Source organism: Balaenoptera borealis (assembly GCF_965194805.1).
Source record: "Balaenoptera borealis genome assembly, chromosome: 2".
Classification (NCBI taxonomy): domain Eukaryota; kingdom Metazoa; phylum Chordata; class Mammalia; order Artiodactyla; family Balaenopteridae; genus Balaenoptera; species Balaenoptera borealis.
Window position 1 is genome coordinate 26,261,220 of NC_138867.1, and position 9,838 is coordinate 26,271,057.

Consider the following 9,838-nt stretch of genomic DNA (forward strand, 5'->3'; position numbering starts at 1 on the left):
ATATACGTTAACTGACGAACAGGTGAGAGTTTGCTAGTCTGCAATCTTTTCATTTCTTTATATTCTTTCTGAGCTTTTACAGTCTATGAATTGTTGACAGCTCTAGATGGACCTGTGTGCTATTTATCTTGGAACCTGAACAGCCAATTGATTATAACTTAGCTGTGCCCAACAATGAAAACATGCCTTATGATTCTGGGCCTATTGAGGCTACCAAAATGGTGTATAAGGGGTTCAGTTCTAAATTAGGAATAACATGAAGCAGCATCAAATACAAACCACTTTGACTGCTAAAAAGAAAAGAATATATGGCATTTTAAGGTAAATTTTAATGTATAAAATAGAAGGAATATTTTGAAAGTTTAAAATTGAGGATCTTTTTATAAAGTCAACCTCAATGTGCATGATAAAACATCTATATTCAAACTTCATTTTTATGCCAGTAGCTTTAGATATTAAAAGGATTGATACTTTTGAAAAGGAACTCCTATAGCTATTTTAGTTCTCTGTCCCATTACACTTCATCTTCTTACTGCTTAGTTTTGAGCTCAAAATTTGATACAGGCTCTTCCTGTATGAATATTATAGGATCTAATAATTATAGTTTAATAAAATGAAACTCAAGGGTGAGATTCATCAACTAGAGAAATGTAGGGGTTTTTTCATGCAATTTAATAACATCAAATGGCCTCTATAATCATTTCCATATAAAGCATCAAAAATGGCTTAACTGGGTTCATGCAGGTAGTTAAAAATACGCTCAGACAGATCATATACAAGTATAGCAATTTTATTAAATTATGTTTTATTATTCTTTTTGTATATAGTAAAAACTAGATGGGCTATTTGACATTTCGTATTTAAGTTTTCTAGGGTTGGACATAGAAACATTGAAATAGAGGGATGAAAGGAATATTTAGACAATTTATACACATTAGACTTAGGACTGGCAATACCTAACCTTGTGACAAATAGTTGTTAATACTACAATTAGAGACCCTCTGGATAGAAGCATTAATAATAGTCCATAAAATTTCAGTAAGGTAATCATTATATGTACACACATGAAGCCATCATTGAGGTAGATCCTGAGCACATGTGAATTTTGAGAAGTAAATATTCAAAAGAAGCTACTTTAGCTGTAGCCTTTAGCAGGAGAAACTGATTTTTCCATTAACCTTATTAGTGTAGGGGATGCTCAATGAGAATTTTAAAAGGAAACATATATTAAAAATGTTAGAAGAAAATATATTTCCAACTAAATTTGAAATTAAATGGTGTGATACAAGTAGAAAAAAAAAAATCACAAAAATTACAAGGAGTTAACTGAGTTTCTAGTGCTAGTTTGCCCACATAGGAAGAGTTGGACTTTGAGGAAGTGAAAGTACTTCAGTGAGCCTCATTTTCACACCTATAAAATGACAAGAGCACTACTTTCACCTAAACAGTATGATTAGGATTAATCTTTTAAGATTATAGATAAATATTCTAGAGTATTATTCAATATTTTGTTTTCAACAATTTATTGTAGGCCTTATCTAGTGAAATAAGGCATCAAAGATAAATAAAAGATATAAAGATGGGAAGGAAAATTAAAACTCAGTGTTTGCAGACAATATATTTGAATAAATTCATCAAACTATTGGAAATAATGAGTAATGAGTGAATAATATAATACACAAAGTTAATATACAAAAACAAAACAAAACAAAAACCTTGTCCTTCTAAACAGTAGCAATGATGTGGCAGTGAATTTACATGTAATCTAGAAGAAGAAAACAAAAAAATCAGCAACATATCTAAAGAAATATGTACAAAACCTCTCAGTAAAATATTAAGAGCACTCTTGAAAAAATTCAATCAGTTGAGATATATGATGTTAATTGATTACAGCACTCAGTATTATAAAGATGTCAATTCACTCCAAATTAAATTATAGATTCAAGAGAATATCTCAAACTATCAGCAAATTTTTTGTGTGGAAAATTACAAATTGATTCTAAAATTTATATTGAAATACAAAATATTGATAATAGTTATGATGATTTTGAATAACAAAGTTCGAGTACTTTCACAATCAGAAATCAAGACTTACTAGAATTAATCATTAATATGACCAAGAAATATTGGTTGAGTGGTATATAAAATACGTTAATAGAAGAAATTAAAGACGCTAAAAATCTGCCTACCCTTTGAAGTTTCCTGCAATCATAGTGGCATATACCGTAGAATAATAAAAATGAATTAGGTACTATTATGGCACACTATTTGGATATTTCTCTAAACGATTTTATTAAAGAATCCAAACAATACAAATATTCACAAAATGCATATTGAGCTAACATAAACAACTGGGTTGTCAAATGAAACTCTTGTGAATTACCCATATTACTAATAATTTTAAGATTAAAAGATGTCAATAGATAATTTCAAATTAGGCTTAGGTCTCCCCATGTCCTTCCTTTCATCATTGGACATGGAGTCTTTGCCTAGCGTAGATGAGATCTCTAATGAAGTATACAAATCATCTCACATATCGAGAAGCATCTAGGTCATAAGATATCTATATTTAATACTCCCAGAAAGTTATGTAGCTCACTTCACATTCAATGAGGATATATTCTTCATAAATCTATATATTGAAGATTTACTTACATCAGCAGTTATAAAACAGGGTATGATGCTATAAGCATTTCCTAGATATGTACTCTCCTCCTAGCAATTACCATTATTGCCTTTAGTGGTAGATCACTGATCAACATACTTCCATGGATATTGATCAGGCTCCCTGCCTTCTTTCTTTTCCCAGGAACAAACTCCAGTAGTTGAGTAAGGAATGAATCAGAAGCCAATTGCTTTGGTTTCTTCATACATACATGGATACATACATACTAATAATTTTATATACATGGAATTTCTCTGGAAGGGCCCATGAAAAATAATAATTGTGGTAACTTCTGCAGAAAAAATTTGTGAACTGGCTGTTGACATGTAGGAGAAATTTTTTGTTTTTTGCTTTTTTTAATAGTACATCCTTTCTTACCTTGTGGCTTTTGTACCTTGTGTATTAATTAATATTTAGAAAATAATCTAATCTTTGATTTTGAAAAGTGTTCTCCTTGAAAATGATACCAAAACAAAACAAAAAACTATTTGAGCAGCAAAGTTTATGATAACTGTGTATGGGTTGTGTATTGCTGCGATAACCATAAAGGTGTGCTGCTCACATCTTGTTTTAAGAAAGAACTTGTTCAGCTGCAAGGAATGAAAATAGTAAATTATCTCTGGCTGCAGCATTTTCATGATCTACCTCAGGTTTGTAGGACAGCTCCCAGTTGATGATTGACTAGTATAAGGGTTTCAGTGCCTGTCTATCTCAGCTGAATGTGGAACTTCTCAGAAGAGTCATGTTTACTCTAGAATTCCCCATTGGTTTTATGAAGACTGTCAAATTTTTGCTGCATTTGGTGGGTCTCCAGGACCAATTTCATTGCCTCCCCACTTTCCTTTAAAGTTTCAGATTTAGTCTGAAGCTTAGTCTGAAAGCCTTTTCTTCATAATTATTCCTTCTTTCTTTTTTATCCATCATAATAAAATGCTGACATTCCTAATTCTCTCTCATTTTCTGCTTCTCAGAGAGCCAAACTAATACAGCTTGTATGAGGAATGGTTCAAGCCGGTAAAATGACGATTTAGGACTGGATCTCTCAAGGCTTGGCTGGTAGTGAATACTGATCTGTAAGGTAGGTGGAACGTGTATAGTCCTTGATACCAGATTGTAGTCTAGTTATTTAAACTTTCACCTGGGTTGATTTGATTATGCTCCAATGGAAAGGAATACCCAGGGTGTTACAATGATTCAGTCTTTGAAAAGTAAAGGGTAGAGAATAAAATATGTAAGAACCATGGGTTTACTGGTTGTTATTAAATTTCACTGATGTGCTATAGAAAGATAGTGAAAAAGTGTGGAGAGTTAACCACAAATGGCAACTAAATGTGAAGTGCAAAAGCATCTCTGTGGTAACTTTCATAGGGCCCCTATCTTCTGAAATGAAAAAGAAAAAGAAAATCTGAAGACCAAATCCAGGATCCATTAGTTGGGGTCCCTTAGCTTTAAAGACTGTTGAATCTTCACTCCAGGCAGGTCTGCAATGCCAAATTCAGTGCCCTTTTTGGAAAACCTGGAACTTTTATGCCAGGGACATATAAATTGATACCCTTGGAGACGAAAAGTGCCATGATCTTCCCCACTAGTGTCCTTCCCTTGTTAGAAGGAAACCATCCGGAGACAAGGTATTGAATAGAGTCTTGGCTAAAGTCATCATTAACGTGGATCTTCTGGGTTTCCAAGTGTGTAACTCAGAGTGACACTTGACATTTGTATAACTTCTCACATTTGTCCTTAGATTGTGGGGTAAAAGCTATTATAGTGGAAAAGATAAAGTGGAAGCCTCTGAAACTCACTTCCCCATCTTAATCAACAATCAGTATAGCAAATCACAAACAGTATTACAACCTGGGTTGAGTAGTGAAGTGGTGGTAGGCTTAGGAATCTTAAGAATTCAGGAATAGAGATGCCTATTATATCTCAAGTTTTTTTTTTTTTTTTTTAATTTATTTATTTTATTTATGGCTGTGTTGGGTCTTCGTTTCTCTGCGAGGGCTTTCTCTAGTTGTGGCAAGCGGGGGCCACTCCTCATCGCGGTGCGCGGGCCTCTCACTATCGCGGCCTCTCTTGTTGCGGAGCACAGGCTCCAGACGCGCAGGCTCAGTAATTGTGGCTCACGGGCCCAGCCGCTCCGCGGCATATGGGATCCTCCCAGACCAGGGCTCGAACCCACGTCCCCTGCACCGGCAGGAAGATTCTCAACCACTGCGCCACCAGGGAAGCCCCTATATCTCAAGTTTTATTCATCATTCTGGCCACTGAAGAAAAATATCCTGAAAAATGACTCAAAGGCTAACACTAGATTAGCTAAGCAGCATTCTGGAGTGCAGTTGCTGGGCAGGAGATGGCACATTTGCTAGAGCAGATTAATGTGTTTTCAAGATATAAAGGCATTCACTGCTTAATTCTGCTTCCCTCCACTCCTTTTTCTCAAAGGCTTTACCCTCTAACATACTGCTCTAATACGCTGCTAATATACCCTCTTACGATGATATACTTCATTTCAGCATCTCCTTACTGAAGGACTCAACAAGTACAATTGACAAACATGACAACAGTCAAAGAATGATTAACACATATCTTGAGTATGAGAATTTTGATCTCTGTGACCCTGCTGTAGCTCAAAATGGTGAGAATGGGAATAGAATTCTCATCAGTATAAGTGAACATCTCCATCTGGAAATGTTTGCAACCAAATATTTGAGATTAGTTTTCCAGGGTCTTTGTTTTGTACTCAAGAATATGCTTTTCCTGAGGTTGGGTATGAGTACATTTGTTCCCTGTTACAGATAGTTACAGATCTTTGTTCACTGTACTGATGATCCCTAGGAGAACAATAAGAGACTCACAGGTAAAAATGCTGCGAATCACTGTAAGGTGGTGATCTGAGGTTGTTTTAAGCTGTTATATTCATGCTAATTTTTTATGAAGCAATAGAAAACAAATACACTCCAGGGTAACTACATAATTAATGTCTTATAAATACTTATCTTAATGGCCATCCTTCTATCTTTCTGGATGAGAGAACTAGGATGGTTTAGCATTTAATATTCCTATTCACTTAACTATGGGAAGGTATCCATGCTAGTGAAATATATTTCTGTGTATTGATATTTTATTTACCTCATTTTCCCTTCACTGTTCCTGCTCTTTGTTATTGCAAATATAATCATATGAGAGCCATCTTAATATTTTTTGTTTATTTGTATTCCACTCATTGGCATCATCTATTTAATATATTCTAGCAGTGTCACAGAAGCTTTTGTTATAAAAATTCAGAGGTTTTGTTATTCGGCATTCAGTATTCCAGCAGAAGACATTTAATAACATTAAGCATGCTGTTGTTCCATATTCTCATTATTTCCTCTGGATATACATGTTTTTGGAAACATTATTTGTAAATTCTTAGAAGAAATTCTCCCAAAAATGTATAAAATTTTTCTGGGATTGTGAGGTTATTGGAATTCTCTAGAGGAATAATAACTTTATTTTTTTAAATATTCCTATTAATAATGTCAACACTAAATATAAACTCTTTTCTTAATTAACATTTTTGTTTTGCTATTAAATACAAATTTAGGAATGATCACAGTATGCTGAAAAGAGTGTTTGATCTATTCCCAGGTCCACTGTAGTGAATTTGCCCATGACTAGGGAGCAGGATGAGAAGGGGAGTGGATACATTTACAAACCACAGAAAGGCTCTCTTTGAGAATTACAGGTCACAACTACAAAGACTACTTCACCATGTAGTAAATTGGTTATCACTGAGTATGTTTAATTATAAGTGAGCTAGCTATCATTTAAAGAAACTTTAGAATACATTCTACTGTATTGGGTAGGGTACAATTAATACACCTTACAACTCTTTTACAACTTATAACACTTTATAATTCATAACATGTAACTCAGCGTAAGACTGCCTTGAAGACTGCCTTGAATTCAGGGAGTCTCCAGTGGTTAGATACTGAGAGATGCTTCTGTGAATCTCCATTTTACAGCTAAGAAAACTAAGTAGTGAAGATTACGGGGAAAGGCACTCATATCTAACCAATTCTAAGAATCACCACCCCTTCTATATAGGTGTGTAAAATCATTTGTATTTTTAACCCTTGAACAACAGAATATAAATGCAAATCCTTCATAACTAGTTAAGAATAGGGGAAATAAGGCATTTTTCTGCAAAACACACTGCCAGAGTCAGGCTTAGGCAATCCATGGCACAGATTTCTACCTTTAAAAATGACTTGAAAAAGACTTGGTAGCTCAAGTTCTGCCGCAAAATTATCTCCCTCATAACCTATCATAACAACTGATGGTGACATGTGACTTCTGCTTAAATTTTATTGACCAGATCAGCCACATGGCTTTGCAAGGGAACTGAGAGTAGATGAGAAAATAGAATAGTCCATATGCTTTGTTATCTATCCAAATATCTTAAAACACTGCCACTTAATACATTTTAGACTGAAAAAAGATAAAAATCATGTTAACTGAAAAGAAAGTTCCTTAAAAATGACCCATTTTTAAATGGTAAAGACAACCAAAAATCCACTCCACCATAAAAGCAATGAGAACACAGAGGGGGAAAAAAAGTCTGTCAAAATCAATGTCTTCAGAACACAGGAAATTAAATTAAAAGCTTGCAGCAGTCCTGAGTGTTTATTCAAGAAAATTTGTTTACTCTTAGTAATAATAGCAAGGTTTGTGGCACTTTAACTTGCTCTATTCCCATCCTTTGTCCCTAAATTTATATTAGACTGAAAACCAACAGCCTCATAATTATAATAGTGGTAAAAAACAGCAAACTGACCCCCACTGGAGAGGCATACCAGGTTTGGATATCTAAAATAAAAAGCCCAAAGTTTAGTGAATTATTATTTGACCTGTCTGGACAGCTACCTGAAATACTTGATTCTCTGGGCTTTTCTATATTTGATGTGACAAGGAGCTTGCTCTTTGCAAACAGCCCTATCCTCCGGGCATTTTTCAAAACAAACAGTGGCAATTGTTTAACAACACAACTGCCTGAGGTGGTGATAACAGTTGGAGCCAACAGAAGTGTGACCAAGAAACTTAAAAGGAAAAAATGGAGAATGCAATATTGAAAGGGCACTTAGAAAACCTCTGACATACCCTGACATTCTGGAAGACCACATACATGTACAGAGCTGTGTGCATACCCAGGATTTGCACAAGCCCGTGAGAGACCTGAGAAGGTCCTAAACTCTGAACTCTGGCTGACTTAAGACTGTAGGCAAACAGGAAGTAAAAATGAAGCTAGACTTGAAAATTGCCTGGCAGAACATTAAAAGACACATACACAAACACAGATGACTTTGGCAAAAACTAGAAGATGAATTGGTTCAAATAATTTACAGGAATCTCTTAAGTGATCATTAAGTGGACTGAATAGAGCCTTTAGTGGCTTTAAAACAGAGATCTCATGTAACAAAGAAAGAGATTTTTAAGAATTAGTCCAAAGAAATTACTAAGTGAATATGTAGCAAGCATAAAAACAACAACAAGCAACAACAATAGGGAACCCTGAGATTGGGGGTAAGGAGGGATTATTTCAAAGTTGCCACATTTAAAATATTAACTACATATGCAAAGTGATAGAACAACAAATCCTGAGGAGAGGGAAACAAATAATTCCCAGAGTGGCTACATTTTATTATTTTAAAAGTTCAGTTTTCAAAAAAATTAAGAGAAATGCAAAAAGACAAAAGTATAGTCCATACCCAGGGGAAAAAAAGGTGCAGCCAATAGAAACTATACCTGAGGAAGTCTAGAATGTCAATGAATAGATATATTATTATTTTTTAACTGAGCCAAATAGAAACTCTAGAGTTGAAAATACAAAAACTGAAAGGAAAAATTCACTGTAGTGTCTTAACAACATATTTGAACATACAGAATAAATAATTATCAAACTTGAAGACGGCAATTGAGACTATCCCATATGAGGAACAGAACAGAAAAAAAATAAAGAAAGATGAACAGAGCCTCAGAGATATGTGTGACACTATCAAATATACCAAAATGTTCATAATGGGCGTCCCAGAAAAAGGGAAGAGAAAGGGACAGAAAGAATATTTAAGGAAATAATTTCCAAAACTTCCCAAAACTGATGAAAAACATTGGTCTGATTTTCAAACATTGAAACAATTTGATTGAAAAACACACCCAAGTATTTTAACAAACTCCAACTAAAATAAACTCAAAGAAAGCCACACCTACACTCATCATGGTAAAATTGTCAAAATCCAAAGAGAAAAAAAAAAGAAAATCTTGAAAACAGAATGAGAGAATATATTATCACGTGAAAAGTGTGGACAAGAACCGTTGCCCGTCATTTCAGTAAACAAAGAACGTTGCAATGACATTCCAATAGACAACTAATGTTGCCTGCCATCAAGTCATCAGCAACTCCAGCTGTGCAGATGCTGTACTCTGAGGGGAATTCAGGATGAAGAAAAACAGGACACTGACCCTAGATATTTAAGATACATACCTAAGGAATAAGTTCAATGAGCCCAAACTCTTGCATCTTCCCATACATGGAAAAATCACTAAAATCATTAACTTGAGATGCCTGTTTTTTGTAATTAGCAGTAATCTTGCAATCTTCAACTACATTTTTTGTTTCAGCAAAAACTCCTGTATTTCCAGGCTACTCCTTTATCTCTTCTGAGAGGTTGTTTCCTTGGCTATAGTCCTCAGTAAAGTCCCCAAATAAAATGTAACTTTCAACTTTTAGGTTATGTGTTTTTCTTCAGTGGACAAAAGGAATCCTCAAGAAGATTAACAGCTGACTTTGTATCATGGAAACCTGAAGGCAAATGGATGACACATTCAGGTGTTTAAAGAAAAAAATAATGTAAAGCAAGTATTCTATATTTAGCAAAATTATACTTCAAAAATTAAGGAGAATTTAAGGCATGACTGGAAAACAAAATTGAGAAAATTTGTTGCTAGTAAACTTGCATTATAAGAAAAAGTAAAAGGAGTCATTATGGCTGAAATAAAAAAGACACTAGAGTGTCATTTAAATCCACACAAAGAAATAAAGAAAAGTGATAAAGATGACTATTTAGGTAAATATAAAAGACAGTATAAATGTATATTTTATACACATAACATAAAATACACCATTTTCACTATTTT